Raw genomic sequence first — 27,572 nt, 5'->3', positions numbered from 1 at the left:
AGCTCGTTTTGACTATCTGCAGCACGAAGGGGGGGGGCACAATTCCTGTGCAACTTGTAGCACGGATTAATTGAGAGGGTTCCGGCAGGAAGGTGTAAAACTGTGCCAAACATATACGAGCATTCATCAAATGAATTCCATAACGGATAGGTCGTGGCCTGGGCTAACTATGACGGCCCCCGGCACTATTAATCTGCAAGGTGTAGGTAGAAATTCAGATAGTGTCGGTTGAACACAAAAAAGAGGAGGAAAGTGGCTTAGTTGGCAGAAGAAGAAGAGGCATGCACAGACCCGACAACTGTGTGCAGAGACTTTGAATGTTGGGACTATGACAGGAAAAGCTCAGGAGTAAGTTGACATGATGATTAGGAGAAAGGTTGATATATTGTGCATCCAAGAGAGCAAGTGGAAAGGGAGTCAGGCTAGAGGTTTAGCAGCAGGGTTTAAAATATTTTACCATGGAGTAGATGGGAAAAGAAATGGAGTAGGGGTTATTTTAAAGGAAGAGCTGAATATGAATATATATATGAATATAATATAATGAAAGAATATTTTGGAGGTGAAAAGATTTTTGGATGGAGTGATGAGGATGAAATTTGAGGGTATTAAGTATAATGTGATCAGCGGCTATGCCCCACAGGTACAGCAACAGTATGGTTTCATGCCTAGAAAGAGTACCACAGATGCATTATTTGCCTTGAGGATGCTCGTGGAAAGTACAGAGAAGGGCAGAAGGAGCTACAATGTGTGTTTGTAGACCTAGAGAAAACCTATGACAGAGTACCAAGAGAGGAACTCTGGTACTGCATGCTCAAGTCTGGTGTGGCGGAGAAATATGTTAGAATAATACAAGACATGTAAGAGGGCAGCAGAACAGCAGTGCCGTAGGTATGTCAGAAGAATTTAAGATGGAGGTGGGACTGCATCAGAGATCTGCGCTGAGCCCCTTCCTGTTTGCGGTAGTAATGGATAGGCTGACAGATGAGGTTAGACAGGAATCCCCTTGGACTATGATGTTCGCAGATGATATTGTGATCTGCAGTGAAAGCAGGGAACAGGCAGAGAAACAATTACAAAGACGTAGGCCCGCACTGGAAAGGAGAAGAATGAAGATTTGCCAAAGTAAAACAGAATATACATATGTACATATGAATGAGAGGAGCGGAGGAGGAAGAGTGAAGGTCCGGGGAGAAGAGATAGCGAGAGTGGACAACTTCAAATACTTGGGGTCAACAATACACACCAATGGAGTGTGGTAAGGAAGTGAAGAAGCGGGTCCAAGCAGGGTGGAACAGTTGGCGGAAGGTGTCTGGTGTTCTATGTGACAGAAGAGTCTCCGCTTGGATGAAGGGCAAAGTTTATAAAACAGTGGTGAGGCTGACCATGATGTACGGATGAGAGACTGTGGCACTGAAGAAACAAAAGGAAGCAGAACTGGAGGTAGTAGAAATGAAGATGCTGAGGTTTTCGCTTGGAGTGAACAGGTTGAATAGGATTAGAAATGAGCTCGTTAGAGGGACAGCCAAAATTGGATGTTTCGGAGACAAGGTTAGAGAGAGCATACTTTGATGGTTTGGACATGTTCAGAGGTGAGAGTGACTATATTGGTAGAAGAGTGCTGAGGATGGAACTGCCAGGCAAAAGGGCAAGAGGAAGACCAAAGAAAAGGTTGATGGATGTTGTGAGGGAGGACATGAGGACTGTGGGTGTTAAGAGGAAGATGCATGAGATAGGCTGAGATGGATAAAGATGACACGCTGAGGCAACCCGTAACGGGATAAGCCGAAAGGAAAAGAAGAACTCAAAGTCTGGATTTAAATCCAATCAAGATCCTGTAGCATGACCTTAAACGGGGAACTCATGCTAGAAAACCCTCCCGTATGGCTGAGTTGAAACAATTCTGCAAAAAACAGTGGGACAAATTCCTCCAGAGCAATGTGAAAAGACTCATCACCAATTATCATCAGTGCTTGATTTCAGCTATTGTTGCCAAAGGTGGCACAACACTTTATTAGGTTCAGGAGGAATTACATTTTCACAGAGAGTCAGATAGGTCTGGATTTTTTAAGCCTTAATAAATTGAATTGTCATTTGAAAACTGCCTTTTGTACTTCCTTGGGTTGTCAAAATTGGTTTGATGATTTGAGACAGATAAGGAGAAAAAAATCAGGAAGGTGGTGGTGTATACTTTTTCATGGCACTGTAGATGAATTCTGACCCTCAAAGACCTGTTAGTCCACCTTTAAAGGTCCTCCTCCACGCCATGTATTATTCCGAATCAGATGCACCTGTGTGGGGTTGTTAGCTGCATGAAGACACCTGTCCACCCAATACAATCAGTGAGACGCCAACTTGTAATATGGACAAGACCATTTGGATGATACAGAGGAGTCATGGGAGAAAGTTTTGTGGTCAGATGAGACCAAAATGGAACTTTTTGGTCATAATTCCACTCAACGTGTTTGGAGGAAGACAAATAATAAGTTCCATCCCAAGAGCACCATCCCTACTGTGAAACATGGGTGTGGTAGCATCATGCTTTGGGGGTGTTTTTCTGCACATGGGACAGTACAACCCCACTGTAATCAGGAGAAGATGACCGCGGCCATGTATTGTTTGATTTTGGGCAAGAACCTCGTTCCCTCAGTCAGGTTGAAGATGGGTCGTGGCTGGTGTCTTTCAACATGACAATGACTCGAAGTATACAGCCAGGAAAATCAGTGGCTCTGTAAGAAGCATGTCAAGGTTCTGGTGTGCCCTAGCCAGTCTCCAGATCTAACCCAATAGAAATTCTTTCGAGGGTGTTATGTGTGCATTTTTATTCTTTGTTTAAAATGTATGCTTTAGCCTAGTAGAGTATGCTAGGCTGGGAGTGCATTGCTGTATCTATAGGGACTTGGCCAGCAGCCTTGTAAACCTTTTTAATCAACAAAAGTGCAGAATAACTTTAAACAAGGAATAATGATGGGGAAAAAAGCCAAGGGGTTAATGTTGCTTAATTTGAAGAAAAAAAAGTCACAACAGTACTGGGGAAACGTCCACTCACAGAGGAGTGTGTGAGTCAAACGCACGGGTTACGTCTTTTCCGTTTTTTTTTTTTTCGGGGTTGTGTTCGAAAGCACAATAACAAATCGTCGTGGGTCAGCTGGTCGGGGTGCTGGAATACAGATTTTCATTCAAAAACTAAAGCAAAAAAAATCTCTAAATTTTCATTCAAAAACCCATTTGTATGAAAACTAAGACGTTCAAAAATCGAGGTACCACTGTAATCTGTTTTACTTCGGCTAATCTTCATTCCTCTCCTTTCCAGTGTGTGCCTCCATCTTTCTAACTGTTCCTCCACCTGCTCCCTGCTTTCACTGCAGATCACAATATTTGCGAACATCTTGGTCCAAGGGGAATCCAATGTAACCTCATCAGTCAGCCTATCCATGACTACCGCAAACAGGAAGGTGCTCAGAGCAGATCCCTGATGCAGTCCCACCTCCACCTTAAATTGTTCTGACACACCTCCGGGAGATCTCACCACTGTTCTGCTGTCCTCATATATGTCCTGTACTATTGTATATTTCTCCAGCACACCAGACTTGCGCATGCAGTACCACAGTTCCTCTCTTGGCATTCTGTCATAAGCTTTCTCTAGGTCTGCAAAGACACAATGTAGCTTCTTCTGACCTTCTCTGTACTTTTCCACGAGCATCCTCTTGGCAAATAATGCACCTGTGGTACTCTTTCTAGGCATGAAACCATATTGTTACTTGCAGCTACTTACTTCTGTCCTGAGTCTAGCCTCCACTGCTCTTTCCCATAACAGCTCTGAAAATCACCTTTGTTCTTAAAAATTGGGACTAGCACACTTTTCCTCCATTCTTCTGGCATCTTCTCTCCCGCTAGTATTCTATTGAACAAGTTGGTCAAAAACTTCACAGCCACCTCTCCATATTGCTTCCATATCCCCACTGGTATGTCATCAGGACCAACTTTCTTTCCATTTTTCACCCTTTCAGTCCCTTTCTAACTTCACCCTTACTAATTATTGCCAATTCCTTGTCATTCATGCTTGCCTCTTCTACTCTTCCTTCTCTCCCATTTTCTTCATTCATTAACTTTTCAAAGTACTCTTTCCATCTACTTAGCACACTACTGGCATCAGTCAACATATTAACTATCCTTAATCACCTTCACTTGCACATCCTTCCCATCTCTATCCTTCTGGCCAACCTGTAGAGATCCTTTTCTCGTTCTTTAGTATCCAACTTGTTGTACAACCTAGGCAGTTGTATTCCAGTCTTCTAATTTACAACATCAATTAATCAAGAGGGACAATGAACCAATGAACACAAATCAGGAGTGAATATTGACATTTGAAATGTACGTTTTGTTGTTTTATAGTGAACAGTGCAGTTGGTCTTCGCAGAAAGAGAGGCCAAGGGATGAACTGGTGTCATTTACCCAGTTTGGCCAAGTTTTTCATCAAACATGCTTGAAATGCATTTTGGTTTGTTTTAATGTAGACAATCATTTGGTAATTTGAAATGTGTTTTTTCATCACGTTGCATTAGTCATTAGATCTAATAGTTTTTCTCCCATTTTTATAGTTAACGTCAACCCGTCTCACAATATTTCAATTCAAGACAAAAGGTTTTCACAAAATGTTCAAAATGTCCTGTGCAAAAAAACAGCAACACAATTCATACCTAACATTTACACTGTGGATATCAAGGGAAGATTGAAAAGTACAAACAAAATGAATGTTATTCAGTATTTTATTTAATGCAAAAGGCAAATCTTACAAAAAAAAATCACAACATAAACATCCATGCGGAAGTTTGTAATGCGTGAAAACACAATTGCAATCAATATGATGATCCATACATTATGCTTTATTTACAATCCAAGCTTAATCCCAAAACAAATTTATCATGAGAACTAATAACTATCAAAAAGACATACAAACCTGAAACTGTAATTTTATTCTGTACCTTGTCTCTCACATTTGCACATTAATTTTCATACTTGTATCCAAAATATAATTTTTACTCCAGAAAATTTTCAACTTACATTATTTTCATCGGAATGATCGAATACCAAGTCATTATTATCAAATATATATAGCACCACAATATAATGTTTAAATGTAACTTAGGACAAACCACATAAAAAAGACCCGTGTGAGTATTCAAGAAAAGAACAATGGATGATATAATGTTTTGTACATACAGTACCAGTGCAGAAGCAGGTACAAGACATGCATGCATAAGTCGTTCAATATGATTAAGATGAGAAAAAGAGCACAAATGAATGTAATGATCAATTGTTATGATTTGCCCTTGGTGGAAATTGATGTACACCACTGAAATCACCAAGAGGTAAACCACCAAAACAATAACAAAACATACAAACAAACAAAAAAGCTTAGCACATCAATAATTCATCCTTGGTTTCAGATGTATTTCATGTACATGATCAGGCACCCAAGGTCAAAACAATTCAAACATTCTATCTCTAGCTACAGGTTTGAGAGCCCTTAAAACTAGTATTACATAATCTATGTCCCAATCATAAAGGTGACAGAAGAAAGTAAGAAACCCAAAGATACAGACAGTACTGAATCCACTGTACATGATTTATTATTGGTTTATCTTAGTGAGGGTTACAGTATCTATTAGTATTTCGTATCTCAGAGGCAAAGATTTTGAATTCCAACATTTATTTCATGGTATTTATAGCTAGAAGTGTTAAAGCGGCATAGTGGGCAACTGGTTGGAGCATTGGCCTCACAGTTCTCAAGACTGTGGTTCAAATGTCAGAACCCACTCTGTGGCGTTTGCATGTTCTCCCCATGCCTGCGTGGGTTGTCTACGGGGACTCTGATTTCCTCCCACATCCCAAAAACGTGTGAATGCCCTGCGATTGGCTGGCAACTAGTTCAGGATGTACTCTGCCTCCTGCCCGTTGACAGCTGGGATAGGGTCCAGCACTCCCGCAACCCTTGTGAGGATAAGCGGCTCAGAAAATGTATAGATGGATGTGTTAAACAACTCAGGACAGATCACTTTTTTTTTAACACCCTTACTTTTCAAGTGAGCAAAAGTTATTGGAACATGACTGATGAGCGTTTCTAGTTGCTCAGATTTTGCCTTTTAGATAGATAGCGCAAACATTATATCCTTATTTTTAGGCTTTAGGTTTCAGCAGTTAAGCAAACATGAAGATCAGAAAGCTTTCCGTGGGAGAAAAGCAAAGCATTTTGAAGCTAAGTGAGAAAATCAATCAGTTATTGCACAAACATTTTGGTAGAGACAATACAGTACAACAACGTGGAATGTCCTGAAAAAGAAACTACTGCTGTACTAAGCAACAGACAGAACAGGTCAGGTAAGGGCATCAACAGCAGTTGGTGACAGAAACATTGGACAGCTGTGAAGTAACTCGCAAAGTAACAGTCAATTACAACACTGCCAACCTCCACAAGTTAGGGGTGAAGGTATTAGTCCACTGTTTGCAAACTTTGTCACACCACAAGATCCAAATGACTCATCAGCAAAAAAAGATGGTCAGATTAGATTTTGACAAGAAGTACAGAGATGTGAGACAAAAGTTTTGGAACAGGTTTTATGAGCTAATCATCCCTAGAATAACCTCTACCAAAGTAATGGAAAGGCCAAACTTGGTGAAAGAAATAATCTGCTTATGATCCAAAACAAACGAGCTCATCTGTAAAGCAAGGTGGAGTTCTTGCATGACTACTCCTGGAACAGGCTCACTAATCTTTAATCAATGTAACTCATGATAGTAGCAGGAGAATGCATTCCAAAATCTACAAAAACATTTTTTTCTGGCAATTTAAAGAAAAATACAACCGAGAGAAGCTTCATTATGCAACAAGACAATGACCAAAAACACACTGCCAACATATTAAAACCAGGTTGGAAAAGTGGAAGGTCTTGGACTGGACAAGTCAGTCACCAGACCATGACCCAAAAGACCATGCATTTTAACTACTGAAGAGGAGACTGAAGGGAGAAACAGTCATAAATAAACAACAACTGAAAGATTCTGCAGTAAAGGCATAGAAAACCATTTAAAATGACGAATATAACATTATGGTGATGCTGTTATTGCAAGTATGGGTTATGCCACCAAATATTGTTATTATTATTATTTAATAATTAATTAATTATGTTATTGACTAAGTTAATAATGTTTGGTCTGATACTTTGATCACTTGAAAAGTGTGTGGGTCCTAACAAAAGGTGTTGTGTCTCACGTTTTCTTTTGCTCTGAAACCGCAAATGTCTCCATACTTCAACTAAAACAAAGGAATTGAACCTGCTGTTCCAATACTTTTGTTGGATACTGTGTAGAATTTTTCTGTTGTTGCTTTCTACACCTTTTCCTAACACAAATCTTTTTTTTTTTTTTGAAGAGTTTTTAGTTTTGTTAAAAACAGTACTTATTTGCCATCTGCAGTCTTTACTGATACTGCCAGTGAAAATAGTTTCATGATGTTCTTGCAAGACACCAGAAGGATCTCTGAACTGAAAAAGCAGGATGAGGCAGACATTTTGCGTTCAAAGAATAGTAGACAGCAAAATAAATTTCGAAGAAATGTTTGAACTTGTGAAAGTGACTTTTGTATATCTTTCCCATTATTCCAACTCTATACAGAGGAGGGTCAAATGGGTTTCATGAGTTGTGAGGGTGATTTAAAGACCTGAATTCACAGTTTGAATGGCAGCACATTGTGTAATTCACAATTTTAATCAAGGTGTTTGTTTGAACTATTATGAATTTTTGACTTGTTAAAAAAAAAAGTTTATTCCAATGGGTTATCACTATTTGCTGTCAATTAGGATTGCCTTTACTAGGAATCCCCAAGACATTAAATCATTAATAACTTCTTTAAAATACGACTAAGGAAGGATGATTCAGCATGGGAGAAATTTATAAAACCAAGGTGGCATAAGAAATGCTAAATTATATTTTTTTTCAACAAGTCCTTTTCCCATTATTAATCAAATCTGAAAACGACCCAATTATCCTTTATGCTGAGGACATCCACTGAAACAGACTTGATGATGTAATTTGAATCGGTTTCAAATAACACTTATGATTTAGAATGAAAAGTTTATACTTGAACTTATAACGAGTTTGAACAGAATTACATTAACTTGATTATTTGCGACTCACCCCCTTCCTTAATATAATCTTGAATGGCACTCCGATGAGTAGAAACATTCTGCAAAGGTAAAAAAGTATATATAGTTTTTGTCAATTTGCGGGCCAAATCCTTGTTGAAAGAGGATGGCAAAAAAAAAAATCTAAAAAAAAAGCGGAAGGTTCGTGGAACACTAATTGTGGGGTGGGATTAATAGTTCCGTTGTGACAAACTGCAAACAAAAATAAAACTACATTCACCTTCACCCGTTTTTGTCTGGATTTATACCAAAAGATGATGTTTCTCTTCAATACAGACACCCATCCTAAATGTTTGTGGGAGTTTTTGCGTAATGATGCCTCTCCCCACACAACAAAATGTCAATTCTGTAAATTTGCAGTACTTTGTAAAATGTAGTTCAAGCAATTCTAACTAACAATGATCAAAGCAATGCATTTTGTGCTTGGCGGAGGTAATGACAAATGCAAAAATATTTCCTACCAACTGAAGCAAATGAAATAACCCCACAATTTCTAGGATGTAAAATTTGCCTGTTATTTAAAATTTTAAATCTTTCTTGAACCTACCATCCCTTTCATTGTCAGGTCATCTCAAACAGTTGGGTAGAAGCCATCCAAGCAGTTGCAGAAAAGACCACAAGCAAGTGAACTGGCTCAAACCCAGAACACGGTTGCAACATGCTTGCTGTGACATGACATCACTAACCACTGGCCTGCTTTGAAAAAAAATATTTCCATACATTTTTATTTATTTTTTAAAGCAAAAATGCTAAAAATCTCAGAATTCAAGTATTTATTTGTAAATTATAGTTTGGCTAATTGCTTTCATAGATGTATTTGAATCCTTTACACTCAGCTGAGTGAAATATATTTTATAACAAAATAAAAGATTCCATTTATTTTTTTAAACAGCTTGTTTAAAAAAAATAATTATATATATATATATATATATATATATATATATATATATATATATATAACATTTTGTTAAAATTAGCTCCTATGTATAATCTGCATATTAACGTCATAAAAATGGAAGGAATGGTGTGCATCATTCATCATGTCCTTTATCAACCCATTATTTCTGCATAATCAAATTAACACAAATATTTACATTTGTCGTCTAGTCTTATGTTTTGTTCCTGGTTGTTAAATTTGCATATACTCACAAATGGGTGGTGTAGTATTCCACACTTGTTTTTACCAGCATCAGCAGGTAGTAGGTACACAAGTAGTTCAATAATATAGCATCAAACAGCAAAAGTAATCTTACATACACTGAGAAATCCTTCTGTCTATAGGTTCAGTTTAGATTTCCAATTACATTCTGATTTATTAATTATGAGATGACTGATCAATTTATTTATCCTCAAGCCATACAATTTGCACACAAATCTCATGATACAAAAAAAGCAAAGTATTTAATACATTAATGCATTAGTCATGTAGTTGTGTATCTTTCTGCTGTGTTTTACAACTAGTGTATGTTTGTTTCCCGACCAATGTCCCAACATGAATCATCCTCATCAAAGGAGGAACTGGACATATGTGCCGGTCCACAGTTTTCTTCCTGATACCATGGTTGAGTTGTTATGAATTTCCCATGATGATGTATACACACGCAAAAATGTGTATTTCATGTGTGCAGAGTTAAAATGGATCCATAGGTGTGTCTCGAACGCAAATGTCAGTGAAACTATCAGAAGGCTCCAAAGAAATGACATCGACAGTGTTCTCCCAGATTGTTTAAAGGGATGGTAGTGTTACTGCATCCAAACCTCTGACTTTGAAGAACGTAATAAATTAATTGGGGGAAAAAAAAAAAAACGCTCATTCTAGCATGTAGCAAATTCAAATTTTGGTAATCCTAATTGATCATCCTAAAGGAAAAGTTTAGTCTGACTTTATATGAAACTGTGAGAGGAAAAATATCTATAATATATATTGTACATAACAGGCATGGATTTACTGAAACATTGAATGTGATTTGATTCATTCATTACATGGATTGATTTATTTACCTACGATCAAACTGGATTGATCTGCGCATGGCAAGTTAGCGTTCTGGATGAAAATACATTGGTTTAAATCAATTTTGAAGGAAATCAATTGACTGTATTGATACTAGAAAATAACCAGTTTGCATGCACTGTAACCTTTACAAGTTGTATATTTGTTCTACAATAGTTCCAGGAAACATGCATGCAATTCTTATATATGTTATTTAGTTTACAGATACCAGAATGCTACCTTTGTTTTTGTAGTATGTGTGTGTGTGAATTTTTTGTAGCCTTTGAAAGAATAAGAGAAGGAACCTTATAGTCAGGGAAAAGAGAAAGAGCGACAATTACTATTACGGTGTTTCCATGCCTTGTGATATTACAAAGAGGTAGGTTTGTTCACTTATTTAGTCCTCTATTTATTATTGACACTATTCCTAAAAGGTTTCCCTCATGGAAACCTGACAGTGCTTTGTTTCTAGCCATTTGTATTTGACTGTTTAGAAATGTCATTTACAAACTGTGGGCACAGCCAGCCAGGGACTCCAAACAGTGGCTCCAAGGACCCCCTTCCCCCATCATAATTCTAACAAATTAAAAATTGATGAGCAAGTAAAATGATAGCTAAAAATAATACAACTAACACTGGGTTAATAAAACAAACAAAAAAAATCCAACAAATTAAATTTTGCATATCAAACTAAAAATGATTAGTTAGTCGTACAGGTCAAGGTTTTATGCCAAGTTAATATCCATCCATCCATCCATTTTCTTAGCCGCTTATCCTCACAAGGGTCACGGGAGTCCTGGAGCCTATCCCAGCTGTCAACGAACAGGAGGCAGGGTACACCCTGAACTGGTTGCCAGCCAATCGCAGGGCACATAGAGACAAACAGCCACACTCAAAATCACACCTAGGGACAATTTAGAGTGTCCAATTAATGTTGCATGTTTTTGGAATGTGGGAGAAAACCGGAGTGCCCGAGGAAAACCCACGTAGGCACGGGGAGAACACAGGCGGGTCTGGGATTGAACCCGGGACCTCAGAACTGTGAGGCCAATGCCTTCCAGCTGAGCCACCGTGCCGCCGCCAAGTTAATAGTTTGTGAAAAAATATTACATTGCTTACTGTAAACTGAACGGTAGACCGACAAAAAAAGTACCTCTGATTTGAATGTTAAGTCACCTTGCATCCTTGTTCTGAGTGAGTATGAAGATATATATATATATATATATATATATAACATTATTTAAACCTCAAAAGTGAAAATATCTGTGTATGTAAAAGCCATGGTTCAGTAAGTTGATCTGATTGAACAAAACCAATGAGATATTTGTATATCCAGTTGGGCAAAAAGTATTTCATCAGCTACTAATTTTGCACATTTTCTATGCAAGTAAAATAGTGCCACCAGGATTTGAATTTGAAATGTATTATGATCACATTTTTAATAGTTATATTTCAGTCTAACTTTTCAATGTGAACAATTCAAGTGGCTACAATTCGCTGTCTGAAATTCAATTGGCTACAATTCACGGTCTGAAATTCAACTTGCTAGAATTTTCTGTCTAAAATTCACTGTCTGTGCCACCAGGCAGGGTTACCTCAGGTCAGAACCGAACACCCAGCCAATCGCAGTTATGCTTTCTTAGTCACGTGACATCACATCTAAGAAAGTGTAACTGGATTGGTGAATTTTAGACAGTGAATTGTAGCCGGATGAATTTCTGACAGCAAATTGTAGCTGGTTGAATTTCAGACAGTGAATTGTAGCCAGTTGAATTGTTAACATTGAAAAGTTACACTGAAATACAACTATTGAAAATGTGATCACAATACATTTCAAATTCAAATTCAAATCTTGGTGGCACTAATTTACTTCTGTAGTTTTCTCACTTAAAAAGAAAGTAAATTTCATCACAGGTATAGCTCACCTATGAGAGACAAAAATTATGGGGTAAAAAAATCCAGAAAATCCCAAGAAATTATTAGCAAATTTTGGTGGAAAATAAGTATTTGGTCAATAACAAAAGGTCATCTCATTCCTGTGTTTTACCTTTAGTTGGCAATGAAAGAGGTCAATGTTTTCTATTTAGTCTTTAGAAGGTTTTCAAACACTTGCTAGTATTTTGGCCCATTCATCAGTGCACCTCTCCTCAAGAGGAGTGATGTTTTGGGGCTGTCGCTGGGCAACACAGACTTTCAACTGCCACCAAAGATTACATTGGTGTTGAGATCTAGAGACCAGGGAAGCCACTCCAGGGGCCTCGGGTACAAATGTACGTACCCACAAAAAATGTAGCTCACATTCTTTTTCATGGCAAAGTTCAGATGTATCAAGACAGAAATAAAAATGTCCGTACATCAAGTTAATTTCATTGCTGGTGTACGCACGCTTCAACAGTTGTTGGTGCTTTGGCAATATTGAGAGGTGATGCTGGAAAACTTATAATACATCTGAGACACATGACCATTTAGCACTGATGAGGTATTGCCTGAAATTTGATTTCATTGATGTAAATAGGCAAGGCCTTGGAATCCACTTTTTAACCAGTTTATTTAACAAATCACTGATATTTGTGAGAATGCCTAAAAATTGATCAAGGCGATCATTTATGCTGCTAATTGGCCTCACAATTTCCTCTTGTGATTCCAGCACAGCAAGGACACAGCCAGTTGGGCTGGCAGCAGCAGCCGATTGTTAGAGTGTAATTGCGTCAGATACCCTGAGGATGACTCCTCCACATAAATTACACAGTGATGAAAGCACTGAAAAAAATAATCGTTTGAATTTAATTAGAACATGTACCTCAAATGATTAAAATCGGTTCAAATTACTTTTTCCTTTTTGAAGAGGGATACATTGTCATCATTGTAATTATGCACAACTGATAGACATCTTCAAATGAAGTAAATTCAAAGGCTTTTTTTTTTTTCCAACTGGAGGAATCCTCCACATCTGTGACAGACCAGAGACGGTGGACGCATCCAACGAACATGTAGCATGTGGCTGGAACTGCGTCTCCTCTACTGTGTATAAAAAATAATTGCTTAATTAAGCATAATTGAACATTTTTTATATCCTTCGATATGATGTGCTTTATTTGAATTCATTGGAATTTATTACATATACTCTACATACATTTATGCAAGAACCTCTCTCATAGGGCATACATGGTATTTACCTTGGGGTAATCAGACTCAGCCACATGAGAGGAGTGTCATCCTTAATTACGGTTCTTCTGCCTGTTTTGGCTACACTTTGGTGGTGGGCAGTGGTTTTCTGTTTCACGTCTACCTTCTTGTTTGACCGTTTATTTTGTAGCTCAGCATGTGTCCGCTATTCTGTCTCTACAGCAGGGGTCGGGATCCTTTTCGACTTTTAAATTTAATTTCAAAAGAACCATATAATGTTTTAAAAACTAAATACAGGTATATTTGCGCGTTTTATGTAAGACCAGAACTTTTAGAATACAATAAGTCTCTGAATTCTTTTAAATAACATTGTTAGGCTGTTGCTAACCAATGATGACAAAAGTACTTTTTACCATTAATGTGACTTCTGGTGTTGCATGGTTTTGCTGATGGCTTTAAAGTATGTTTAATAGGTTAGTTGATGCTTCATGCAGACTTTGAGACTTCCATTAATTGTGAACGTAATTCAATTTGGTACCTCTTTTATTCGTTTTATTATTTTGTCTTTATGCGAAGTTGTCAAAATGTTTATTGGCAACATCAAATACGAATGCGTTGGCATACTCCCCATCTGTGAATGGCTTTCCATTTCTCACAATTGCTAAAGCGCAAGCAGAGCTATCTGAATTCCATTAACCTTGTTGGGTTAGGGTTAACACTGATTTGCTGCTGACTAACTTGGACTCTGAAAAGTAGCTCTTGACTTGCTTTCTTCCTGCTGCCCCTGCAGAATATTCTGATGGAAGGGCCCATGTCAAAGTGTCGCTTCATATTTGAGAGTTGCAATTTTGTCCTAATTTAGGAACACAGCAGAACCTTCTCTCTCAACCACCTCTGTCTATTCTTGCCGAATACTGCGGGACTGATCGTTTTGTCTTAGAATGATCATTGTCAAATATGTTTCCACAACTAGTTGTTCCGACACGATCTGCATTTGACCCCTTTGCACCTGCGCACATCGATTGCCGTATTGGACATCAAACTACGAATACCCTACTAGGACAAACTGTCACTGTGGCATTTGCGTTGCCCACGCAACAGAAATTACATGTACAGTATGTTGTTATGAGGGCTCTGCGATCCATATGCAACCATCAAAGGAGCCAGGTATGGCTCGCAAGCCAAAGGTTCCCGACCCCTATCTGCAGCATTGACAACCACACATATGCTGTCCCATTCATTCCTCTTTTGCTTGTTTACTCTGTTGGACAGTGAGCGCACCTCCATTTCATCGAGCAACTTTACATTCAGAAAACTATTTATCTACACACCACTTGGGCTCTGGCACCACTACTCTTGAGAGGGGTTGCCCATGGGGAGCGACGCTGAGCAGGTGCACAAGTTACTGTGGAGTGCGCTCACCAACGTTACCACAGATGGATCACCAAATCTGACAGGAAAAAAACGTTGGGATGCTCAAGAGAATTCAGGACAGAGAGAGAATTCAGAAAGAGGACAACCCTGAGCAGGAGGTAATAGGAATATACCTATACTTAATGCCCCCCGGCTTGGGGTCTGTATGTTGGGGTTTACCACAGTGGATGAGAGGGTAGCCTCCCTCCGCCTGCAGGCAGGGGGGCAGGTCATGACTGTTGTCTGTGCTTATGCACCAAACAGCAGTGCAGAGTACTCACCCTTTTTGGAGTCTTTAGAGCAGTGGTGGGCAAACTACGGCCCACGGGCCACATGCAGCCCGCCGAAGATTTGTACAGAATTAAGGTTTGATGTGAATGATTGCATTTATTTAATTTGACTTGTAGCACCAGGCATTTCAACATTAGGTGATGCAGTAGGCGCAGTGTCTTGATTTTACGGAGCCCGAGCCATCTCCAGTTATCGCTTCTACTGGTCAGATCAGAACCTATCTACAGCAATGTCAAAGAAAAGTCGACAGTGAGTGCCGGGTTTTTAACAAAGAATGGACACCTCAGTACTTTTTCACTAAAGTCCGGTCCAAGGCTGTATGTCTTATTTGCCAAGAAACCGTTGCAGTTTTAAAAGAGTACAACATCAGCCATCACTTTACCACCAAGCATGCTAATTACGCCAGCAATCTTTCAACACAAACTTACGGCTACCGCTGACAGGTTGGTAGCTAGCTTGCAGGCTCAGCAAAACACCTTTATTCGAGCAACTTCCATCCAAGAAGCAAGCACGAACACAAGTTATTTACTGGCATTCAAACTAGCAAAAGCAAGCAAGCCTTTCTCTGGAGGGGAGTTTCTTAAAGAGTGCATGGTAGAGACGGCAAAGTATTTTATGTCCTGAGAGCAAGAACAAGTTCGAAAAAATTTGCTTGTCACGCAGGTCAGTGACTCGCTGTATTGACGTAATTGACAAACACTTAACTAGCAAACTAAACAAAAAAGCGGAGTCATTTGCATTATATTCTTTGGCACTGGACGAAAGCCATGGTATAAAGGACACCGCTCAGCTTAAAATCTTTATCAGAAGGATTAATGAGAATTTTGAGATAACGGAGGAGTTTCTGGATATGGAATCCCTGAAAGGAAAAACACGTGGAGAGGATTGATTTAACAGCGTGTCAGCGGTCATACAGAAGCACAAGTTATCGTGGAGTACGCTCGCCAACGTTACCACAGATGGATCACCAAATCTGACAGGAAAAAACGTTGGGATGCTCAAGAGAATTCAGGCCAGGGTGAAAGAGGACAACCCTGAGCAGGAGGTAATTTTCCTACACTGCATAATTCACGTAGAAGCACGGTATAAATCTGTGTTGCAGCTTCACCACGTAGTGAAGCCGGTTGTGAACCTCGTTAACTTTATTCGAGCAAGGGGACTTCACCATCGTCAGTTTATTCATTTTCTTGAAGAAACTGATGCTGATCACACGGACTTACTTTACCATTCTAATCTCCGCTGGTTAAGTTTGGGAAAAGTATGTCAACGTGTGTGGGAGCTCAAACAGGACATTATTTCATTTTTGGAGCTACTTGAGAATACTGACAATTTTCCGGAGCTGAACAACACAGATTGGCTTTGTGACTTAGCTTTTAGTGTGGACATACTGAGACACATGAACGAGCTGAATGTGAAGCTACAAGGGAAACACCAGTTTGTTCATGAAATGCAAGCAAACAGAGCTTTCAAAAACAAGCTGGTTTTATTTTCGAAGCAAATTTGAGACAAGTCATTTGCTCATTTCCCCACACCGGCTACGTTACAAGAGGCCCCGCGACATGTGAAAAAGTATAGAAAACCACTGGATGACCTACATGAGGAATTCTGCTGTTGGTTTTGTGATTTTGTAACAATTGACATGGCACTTCAGCTGGTGTCATGTCCTTTCTCACACGACCCGGAAACGGCGCCAAAGGAGTTGCAGTTGTAACTGATTGATCTTCAATGTGACATGGTGTTAAAGGACAAATTCAATTCCCTGAAACTGGATGAGTTTTATGCTTCATTAAGTGCAGCCAAATTTCCAAACATCCAGAAGATGGCACAGAGGATGCTGGTGTTATTTGGCTCTACATATGTGTGTGTGAACCGACTTTTAGTGTGATGAAAACCAACAAAGCACCCCACAGATCCCAGATGAGTGATGAACAGCTCAGATCTGTTCTGAGAATTGCTACAACAGAAATACCACCAGACGTCGATGCACCGGCTAAAATGGGTGATCAACAACACTGTTCTCATTAAAAAGTATGTTAATACTTCAAGGCTTTTTTCTGTTTATGTTTGATTTGTACTGTTAACAAATGCAGTTTTTAATATGTATTGTATGTTGTGCTGACCCGGCCCGTCTGTCAAATTTTAAAAGTCAATGTGGCCCCCAAACCATAAAGTTTGCCCACCCCTGCTTTCGAGGGAGTGCTGGAGAGCGCTCCCTCTGGCGACTCCATCATTCTGCTGGGGGACTTCAAAGCCCACGTGGGCATTGACAGTGAGACCTGGACGGGCGTGATTGGGAAGAACGGCCCCCCCGATCAGAACTCGAGTGGTGTTCTATTACTGGACTTCTGTGCTCATCACGGATTGTCCATAACAAACACAATGTTCAGGCATAAAGGTGTTCACACGTCTACTTGGCACCAAGACACCCGAGGGCGCAGTTCGATGATCGACTTTGTGGTCCTGTTGGACACTCGGGTGAAGAGAGGGGCGGAGCTGTCAACTGATAACCACCTGGTGTTGAGTTGGCTCCGATGGTGGGGGAGGATGCCAGTACGACGTGGCAGGCCCAAGTGTATTGTGGGGGTCTGCTGGGAACGGCTGGCAGATTCCCCTGTCAGAAGGAATTTCAACTCCCACCTCCGAAAGAACTTTGCTCACGTCCTAGAGGAGGTGGGGGACATTGAATCCGAGTGGACGATGTTCTGCACCTCCATTGCTGAGGCGGCCGACCGGAGCTGTGGCCGTCAGGTGGTCGGTGCCTGTCGTGGCGGTAACCCACGAACATGTTGGTGGACACCAACAGTGAGGGATGCTGTCAAGCTGAAGAAGGAGTCCTATCAGGCATTTCTGGCCTGTGGGACTCCTGAGGCAGCTGATAGGTATCGGCTGGCCAATCAGAATGCAGCTTCGGTGGTCGCTGAGGGAAAAACCCGGGCGTGGGAGGAGTTCGGTGAGGCCACGGAGAACGACTTCAGGACGGTTTAGAGGAAATTCTGGTCCACCATCCGGCGTCTCAGGAGGGGGAAGCAGTGCACCGTAAACACAGTGTATAGTGGGGACAGGGCACTGCTGACAACTCGGGATGTTGTGAGTCGGTGGGGAGAATACTTTGAAGACCTCAATTCCACCAACATGCCTTCCCACGAGGAAGGTGAGTCTGGGCGTTCTGAGGCGGGTTCTTCTATCTCTGGGGTTGAGGTCACATAGGTAGTTAAAAAGCTCCTTGGTGGCAGGGCCCCAGGGGTGGATGTGATTCGCCCAGAGTTCCTAAAGGCTCTGGATGTTGTGGGGCTGCCCTGGTTGACACACCTCTGCAACATTGCATGGAGATCGGGGATGGTGCCTCTGGATTGGCAGACTGGGGTGATGGTCCCCCTTTTCAAGAAGGGTGACCGGAGGGTGTGTTCAGACTATAGAGGGATCACACTTGTCAGCCTCCCTGGTAAGGTCTACTCAGGGGTACTGGAGAGGAGGGTCCGTCGGGAAGTCGAGTCTCGGATTCAGGCCGTGGAACGGTAGACCAGCTCTCCACCCTCGGCAGGATCCTTGAGGGTGCATGGGAGTTCCCCCAACCAGTCTACACGTGTTTTGTGGACTTGGAGAAGGCATTCGACCCTGTCCCTCAGGGAGTCCTGTGGGGGGTTCTTCGGGAGTATGGGGTACCAAATCCCCTAATACGAGCTGTCCGGTCCCTGTACGACAGCTGTCAGAGTTTGGTCCGCATTGTCGGGAATAAGTCGGACTCATTTCCGGTGAGAGTTGGACTCCACCAATGCTGGCCTTTGTCACCGATTTTGTTCATAACATTTATGGACAGAATTTCTCGGCGCAGCTGAGGCGTAGAGGGTGTCCGGTTTGGTAGCCTCAGCATCGCATCTCTGTTCTTTGGGGATGATGTGGTTCTGTTGGCTTCATCAAGCCGTGATCACCAGCTCTCAGTGGCGTGATTTGCAGCCGAGTGTGAAGCGGCTGGGATGAGAATCAGCACCTCCAAATCTGAGAATTTTGGTCCTCAGTCGGAAAAGAGTGGCGTGCCTTCTCCAGGTCCGGGATGAGATCCTTCCCCAAGTGGAAGAGTTCAAGTATCTTGGGGTCTTGTTCACGAGTGAGGGAACAATGGAGCGGGAGATTGACAGACGGATCGGTGAAGCGTCTGCATTGATGCAGAGTTTGTATTGGTCCGTTGTGGTGAAAAGGGAGCTTAGTCGAAAGGCGAAGCTCTCAATTTACCAGTCGATCTATATTCCTACCCTCACCAATGGGCATGAGCTGTGGGTCGTGACCGAAAGAACAAGATCCCGATACAAGCGGCATAAATGAGTTTCCTCTGCAGGTGGTCCAAGCTCTCCCTTAGAGATAGGGTGAGAAGCACGGTCATCCGGGAAGGGCTCAGTGTCGAGCTGCTACTCCTCCGCATTGAGATTGGTATTAGGATTCATCGCTGAACACTCGCTTTCTCTTTCTATGGTGCCAAGGATCCTTGAATTGATGAAAGCTGCTGCTGTTGATAAGAAGGCATTGAACACTGTCGATGGACAGAACCTCTGCAGCTTATAAAGTAAGGTTTGGCAAAAAACTATGGCTGATGCTCTAATAAGTGATCCGGAAACCTGCCATTTTTCATTCAACATAGATGAGGCAACATCACACAACAACAAGAGAGTTCTAGCTATACTCGTGAGCTACTTCTCTCCCAGCGCAAAGCAAGTAGTTCTCAGTCACTTTTCATCATTTAGTGTAATTCAGGTGGACACCTTGCACACAGACTTGGTGGCTTTGGATCATGTGCATCTGTCAGATGCTCTGGTTTTATTTTATTATTCATTTCTGTCATAGGAAGACAAAGTCCTCTTGGCAGAAGCACTATCCATACCATTCACATTATTCTGGAGAAGAAGAACATGATGCAAGATGGGAAAGAGAGGAAACATCATATCATCAAGCGCTTGTCTCATCATAAAACCTATACAAGGCTCTTTCGCCATTTCTACATCTCTGTCCTGCCTTTATTAAAGAAGCATGTTGTTCTTTGAAATGAAGCAGCCTATGATCCACAAGCTTCATGATAAGCAAGTTGATCTCCTTACAGAATTTGTGTCATGTTTTGTCAAACCAGTGTCTGCAGAGTCCGGAGCCAAAGAATATCCAGAAGCTTAACCAGAGCAATGCAGGTAATATTTTGAAAGGTAAAGATATGTTCATGGGAACACCTACAAGAAAGATCGCTAAGGGTTGCAGAAACGATGACTCCACTGTCCAGAAGGCAAAGTCAGCAGATGTAGTGTGGACAGTACATGCAAAAAAACCATGCCGCTGAAGAGTGAAGTACTGCAAACATTCTCAGCTGTGGATCCAGTCATCTGTGGTCACAATGTTGTTTTACAGTGTCTTCACCGTCTACCAAAATGGTCCGAAATGTTTTGTCCAGTGCAGACGTTCACAGCGATGACATGGAGGTCAGAGCCTACCTCAAAGATAGTTGTCTGGGAGTCTGGGAGAGTTGACGATTGGTGGCCAGCTGTTTATGCAAAGGGAAAGTCGCCCCACCTTCTCAAGATGGTGAAGGCTGTGCGTAGCCACTTCTATGAGTTGAAGCTGCATTCAGTTTAATGGGTGACATAATGGATTCTAGGTCACCAAGTATGAATGTCAGCAGACTGAGCGCTCTACAGACGGTGAAATACTACATTCTGCAGCACCAGAAGTCAGCTGTTGATTTATTCAAGAAGAAGGACTTCCTTCATGAACCAATTGACATCAAAATACGCCAAAATCTGAGGACATCATAAAAGGCCTACAATGAAGAGAAAGTGGAGAAGGCAAGACTTAGAGGGCACAGGAGCAGGGTGCTTAGTGAGACAAAGTTAAGATGCCATCAAAAAGGAAAGCGAAGGAGATGTTGGAGAGAGACGCAAAGAGGGCAAGGAAAGAGCACACAGACCAGCTGAAGGAAAAGACGAAAAAGAGCAAGATTGCAAAAATGAAGGAGATGGTGTTAAAAAGAACATGAAAAAACATTGACAGACATTGTAAATACTTAAGAAAAATGCAAATACTATAGAACTAGCAACTAATAGATAGTATTAATGAAAGCTGAATTGAAAAAATAGCTGGCAGTGATGCAGTGAGGAATTGAAAGAGCCAGAAGAAAAGAATAAATGTAAATAGTATAATAGATCAGAGACATTAGGTTTTTTTCACTTTTAACAAGAGATATTGTGGCATTTTCCTGGAACAAGCCATTGATAACAGGACATTATAAAAGAATAAAGTGTTATTTGGAACAGGTATTTCTCACTTTAATATTGAGCATGATTTTTTACAGCCATTTTGAAATGAAGTTTTGTTTTATAAACATTTCATTGAATTTAAAATGTTTTACTTTCTTTTTGATTAAGAGATGAAATACAAGTGCAATTAATAGAGATTTCAAGGAGGGCACAGGAGCAAGGGGTAACTTAATTTAGGTCAGACACAGTTGAGATGCCATCAAAAATAAACAATTCAAAAGACAAAACTTAATTGGTATTTTATGTGGAAAAATGTACACCAACACTAGTAAAATATTTACTTATTGAGACCAATGCTCAGAATATACCATATTACGTCTTAAGTTGCTTGGTGTCTGGGGCCCAGAATCCTCAGATTTTCTCTTCAATTCACAGCCCTGTATATTACTGTATTTTTCTAAGGTTTTAGAATTAAAGATTGACCTAAATACCTCTTTTTGTCTCAAATATGCAAAGCACAAATACTGTTTGAATATTTTATTCTGGTACCCGCATAAACATATGTCCCCGCTACTTCGCGGGTTTTCACTTTTCACGGTAGTTCTGGTCCCCAATTAACTGCGAAAAACAAGGGATTGCTGTGTAGACATGTAGATATCGTTACATGCCGAGTATATAAACATCTTGTTTCAACTGGAATTGTCCAAAAGGTCTTGGTTGGATTAAAAACTAAAGGGGATATAGTGGAAATTTATATTTTTAATTGTTGTGTGCAAATAGTTTGGCCTCACCCACTCATCAATTGTGAAATTCGAGAAGTTCGGTCATTTGGATTAACAATGTATCGAATAGGTCACGTCATATGTACTTTACCTTGAAAATTTGAGGTAAATTTAATGGTGTTTTGAGAAGATTTTTATTGGCAATTACGAATTTTCATGGGCACCGCCATTTTGGAGAGTCACATGACCTACGTGCGCGGATGTGACGCATTACATGCCCCAAAAAAGGCTCACTTTCGTTGGGAAACAATTATGGCCAGTGCTGATTTTTTGGATTTTTCATCATCTCATGAAGAAATCCAGTATTGATTGTTCGGGAAGACAGAGGAATACGTCCATACACATTTGAACCTGTGGCTGTAAATAACGTTGAATATTTCTGTTTCTTTGGACGGAAATCACGCGAGTTTGACTACGCGGAGGCCGACGCGCGGGATACAGCATTCATCCATCTTATCGATTTTGGAATGCACTTTGGCCAGCCAGCGGAGGACTGCACCGAGGACAGCACTCGTGGCCATGAAGGATAGTAGAACCCATCAGTGAAAAGTAGGCCTTATATTGTGGGAAAAGTTGTTTTAGCTAATAGGGTCGCCGGGGTCCAAGTGATAATGAAATGATCTTTGGCTTGGTGGAAGTTAATACTACAACAGCCGCATGGTAGCTCAGGTGGTAAAGCGTTGTTGGCCTTACAGTTATGAGGACGAAGGTTAGAGTTTTGTGGTGTTTTGTGACTGTGTGTGTGGAAAAGTGGCGTTTACATGTTCAAACCCGTGCCTGCATAGGTTTTCTCCAGGCACTCCGGTTTCCTGTCCTTAAATGGTTCTTTTTCTAACCCGGCGGATTATTTCTATCTGAATTATGGCAAAATTTCACGATACAGTAAGGTATTTTACAGTGTCCGGTCGTGGTGGTACGGCATGTGAAGACACTACAAACCGGTGATGATTTCGCATGTAATACGTCACATCCGCGCATGTAGGTCATGTGACTCGCCAAAATGGCGGCATACTTGAAAATTCACAATTGCCAATAAAAATCTTAAAATACTATTAAATGATAGTGGATTAACCTCAAATTTTCAAGGTACAAGTACATATGACATGACCTATAGGATACATCGTTAATCCAAACGACTGGACTTCTCCTTTAACCATGCCTATAAACGAACCTCTCTGAATTTCGAATATGTAATGCAGCAGCATGGCAAATTTACATACAAATGCACCCACACAGATTCTACACCCATGACTTCACAGTTAGTGAGTCAGGACATTTGACTGCAGGGACACCACATAAAGATAAGGTAAGCAGAGGTACAGTTCAACGCAGAGGTTGATATACACTGTGCAAAAACTTTTGATTTTTTTGTCTCACTAAAATCAGGCGGCATCGTGGAGCAGCTGTAAAGTGTTGGCCTCACAGTTCCAGGGACCAGGGTTCAATCCCAGCTCTGCCTGTGTGGAGTTTGCATGTTCTCCCTCGACCTGCATGGGTTTTCTCTGGGCACTCTGGTTTCCTGATGCATCAAAAAAAACAAGTTAATTGGACAATCTACATTGTCCTGGGTGTGATTGTGAGTTTGGGTGTTTGTTTCCATGTGCTCTGCGTTTGGCTGGCAACAAGATCAGGGTCTAGCCTGCCTCCTGCCGGATGACAGCTGGGATAGGCTCCAGAACTCCCACGACCCTCATGAGGATAAGAGGCTGAGAAAATGGATGGATGAACGGATGGATGTCTTAAGTCAAATAAATTTCAGGTCAGTCAGGATCACCCAAATTATTTAATTCTGTTAAATGCCACAATAATGAGAGAGAGAAATTCACATTTTCTTTGAGGTCAAAAGTTTACATACACAAAAAGTAGTATATCCTTAAATAACATGGGGAAGCCCAGAGGATGAGGTCATGGCTTTGGAAGGTCCTGATAGGTTAAATCACAACGTGTGAGTTAATTGATAGCAGACGTGTGTATGTAGATAAGGCCACATCTCAAACACTGCGTCCTTGTTTGAAATTATGGGGAAATTAAAATTAATCGTCAATGGAATGACAGAAAGAATCGTGGAGCTCCACAATTCTGGCTCATTCTTGGGTGCAGTTTCTAGATGCTTGAAGGTGCCACGTTAATCTGTTTAAACAATTGTATGTAAGTGTAAACATCATGGGAATATCCCACCATGACAACATTCATGGAAAATGATGAGCGCCTGCGTCGGACCCGTGGGAATCAACCCCAGAACAAAAGCTAAAGACCTTGGAAAGATGCTGGATGAAGTTGGTTAGAAAGTGTCATGCGCCACAGTGAAATGACTCCTGCACCAACATGGGCTGAAAGGGCACTCATCAAGAATGAACCCATTGATCCTAAATAAATATAAAAAGGACAGTATACAGTTTGCAAAAAGACATCAAGACAAAGTGCTTAACTTCTGGAGACATGTCCTGTGGTCTGATGAAACTAAATTGGAGCTGTTTGGCCATAATGACCAATGTTATATCTGAAGGAAATAGGGGGGAAGCTTGTAGACCTGAGAACACCATACCAACTGTGAAGCATGGAGGTGTCAGTATCATGTTGTGGGGCTGTTTTGCTGCAGCAGGAAATTGAGCTCTTCATAAAATAGACAGCATCATGTAGGAAGAATATTACACACATATTGAGGCAACATCTCAAGACATCACCTCTGAAGCTAAAACTTGGGCGCAAATGGGCAATGACCCTCAGGATACTGCCAAAATGATTAAAAAGTGGCTTGAGGATAAAGTCAATGCCTGATCTTAATCCCATCACAAATCTGTGGGCAGATCTGAAAAGCCGTGTGCGAGCAAGGCCACCAAATAAACCTGACTCAGTTACATCAGTTCTCTCAAGAGGAATGGGCCAGGATTCCAGCAGATTTCTGTTAGAAGCTTGAAGGTTACCCAAACTTTATGACCCGATTCATGCAGTTCAAAGGAAATGCTACTTGAACTTCAGGAAATGTATGTAAACTTTTGACCTAAAAAAAATGTAAAATCCTTTAAGAAATTCTCTATTATTGTGGTATTGAGGAAATCCTGATCCTGATTGACCTGAAAAGGGGGAGGGATAGTCTGATTTGACTTCAGACAGTAAGACAAAAAAATGAAATGTTTTTGCACTGTGTATGTAAACTGGCTTCAACGGGACAGTCCCTCAATCAAGAAATATAAAAAATGGTGTTGATATCTACCAAGTAAATATTTTTTTCCGGTAGGTGTGGTGTGAATGAAGTCAATTCACGTTCAGTGTACAGTGGGTACGGAAAGTATTCAGACACCTTTTAATTCGTTACTGTTATGTTGCAGCCATTTGCTAAAATCATTTAAGTTATTTTATTTCCTCAATGTACACACTGCAGCCCATTTTGACAAAAATGGAATTGTTGAAAAGTTTGTAGATTTATTAAAAAGAAAAACTTAAATATCTCCCGGCCATAAGTATTCAGAACCTTTGGTGTGACAATCATATTTGACTCAGGTGCTGTCCATTTCTTCTAATCATCCTTGAATTGGTTATACACCTTCATTCAGTCCAGCTGTGTTTGATTAAAGTGATTGGACTTGATTAGGAAAACCACACACCAGTCTATGTAAGATGTTACAGCTCACAGTTCATGTCGGAGCAGATGAAAATCACGAGGTCAAATGAACTCACTGAAAAGTTCAGACAGAATTGTGTCAAGACACAGATCTGGTTAATGATAGAAAAAGATTTCTGCTCCACTTAAGGTTCCTAATACCACTATAATGCTTAAATGGAAGACATTTGGGACAACCACAACCGTTCCTGGAACAGGCCGTCCGGCCACACTGAGTAATTGTGGGAGAAGACCCTTTGTGAAAGAGATCAAGAAGAGTGCAAAGATCACTGTGGCTGAGCTCCAGAGATACAGTCAGGAGATGGGAGGGAGGTTTAGAAAGTCAACCATCACTGTAGCCATCCAGAAGTTGGGGCTTTTTGCGAAAGTGGCCAATGGGAAGTCTCTCCTCTGTGCAAGAGGTGAAAGGCAGCGTGAAGTATGCTATAAAACCCCTGAAGGAGTCAAATATGGGGAGAATTAAGATTTTGTTTCATCCTCTGATGAGACCAAGACAGAATTTTTTGGCCTTAATTCTAAAAGTCTCTTTGTATTTGACATTGCGTAATGTGACCCACACATTGGCCCAGGCCCTCTGCGTTGCTTAATGCTGACACGGCAAATAATGTTGCTGTGTGTAGAATGCTGTGGAGATCATCTCTTGCAATTGGTCCATTTCAGTCACATGCTATAGCGACATACTCAGTGTTCCTCTCGGTTCCACATACAATGTATGCCGCTTTCTTGATCGATAATGTGGCATAATTAAATGTCTTCTGATTAGCTAGGTTCTAGCAGACACTGTTCCATGGTCACCATTGTTGTTGCTTTGTTGCTTAGAAAAGGAAAGTAAAAATGGCTACTGGAAATGGCCTAAAAAGGCAGAGGAAACTCCACCCTGTGGTCTCTTTGCCTTTTCTAGTCGTAGCGACACAATTGAAGCTCACAGGTAAAATAACGAAGGAGTAGCTTCAGAATAACCCCGTTACGGTTTGTGAATGGCCCAGCTTGTACCCTGACTTAATCCCAATTGAGTATCCCTGGAGGTCCCTGAAAATAGCTGTTGAGCAACATTCACCATCCAACCGAACAAGACTGCAGGGGATTTGCACGGTGGAATGGCAGAGAATCCCCAAATGCGCAAATGCAGGTGTGTAAAACTTGTCACATAATTCCAAAGATTGATGGCTGCATGAGCTCCAAAGTGTGCTTCTACTAAATCCATAGCAAAGGGTGTGAAAACTTTTGGGTGAAAATTCCAAGGGCGTATGAATACTTTCTGTACCCATTGTGTACACAACTAACATGGTCAAACACTCACGAGTAACATTGAGAGAAAGTTTTCTTTGTCTGGTGTAAAAGCAGCATTAAAAATGGGGTGTAGTGGGTACTGCAACTCTTGACCCTCAGGGTATTTTTTAAAAAAAGCACAGACAAGGATTTTAATATTTTAACTTGTTAAAATTGTTTTTTCAAAGAGTAATAGTCTCAACTTCTTATTGACTAACTAATTACGAAGAGTAACTTTGTTTGTAAAGCATGTGAAGGTTCCAGCTACCTGGTGACCCTCAACAAGAGGCAGCAGTATAAAAAAATCTGGGCATTTCCTTTTCCCATCGGCCAATACATGGACTTTACACACCTCGAATTAGGTATCCATTTCTCTGTCTCGTACCAGTGATCTTGAACACAATGTATTATATTACTACTATACTGTACGTGCTACTGTTTTTTTTTAATTTATGGAAAAATAATTCACCCCCTTTAAAAAAAAAAAAAAGTGAGACCAAAAAAAATGTATCCATTACTGCAATATTTTGTTTTGTACTCAAGGTAAAATTAATTAAAATTATACAAACCATATAACTGTTGCTCCAGATTAATATTTTTTTAGATTAATTCAAATACATGTAGGTGTATATGAATGTAGTTGGAGGA

General features: G+C 40.6%; 1 long non-coding RNA gene across 1 annotated transcript; it reads right to left on the bottom strand.

Annotated features, from left to right (window-relative positions):
• Positions 1-4,748: 4,748 nt before the first annotated feature.
• LOC133495576 (uncharacterized) lies at positions 4,749-27,367 on the bottom strand. Its single transcript, XR_009793609.1, has 2 exons — positions 8,749-27,367; positions 4,749-8,242 (listed from the first exon to the last, which is right to left on the bottom strand). It is a non-coding gene; the product is annotated as an uncharacterized LOC133495576 (long non-coding RNA).
• Positions 27,368-27,572: the final 205 nt, after the last annotated feature.

The sequence above is a fragment of the Syngnathoides biaculeatus genome, chromosome 22 (genome assembly GCF_019802595.1).
Source record: "Syngnathoides biaculeatus isolate LvHL_M chromosome 22, ASM1980259v1, whole genome shotgun sequence".
Classification (NCBI taxonomy): Eukaryota; Metazoa; Chordata; class Actinopteri; order Syngnathiformes; family Syngnathidae; genus Syngnathoides; species Syngnathoides biaculeatus.
This window is presented reverse-complemented; position numbering and strand designations above follow the sequence as displayed.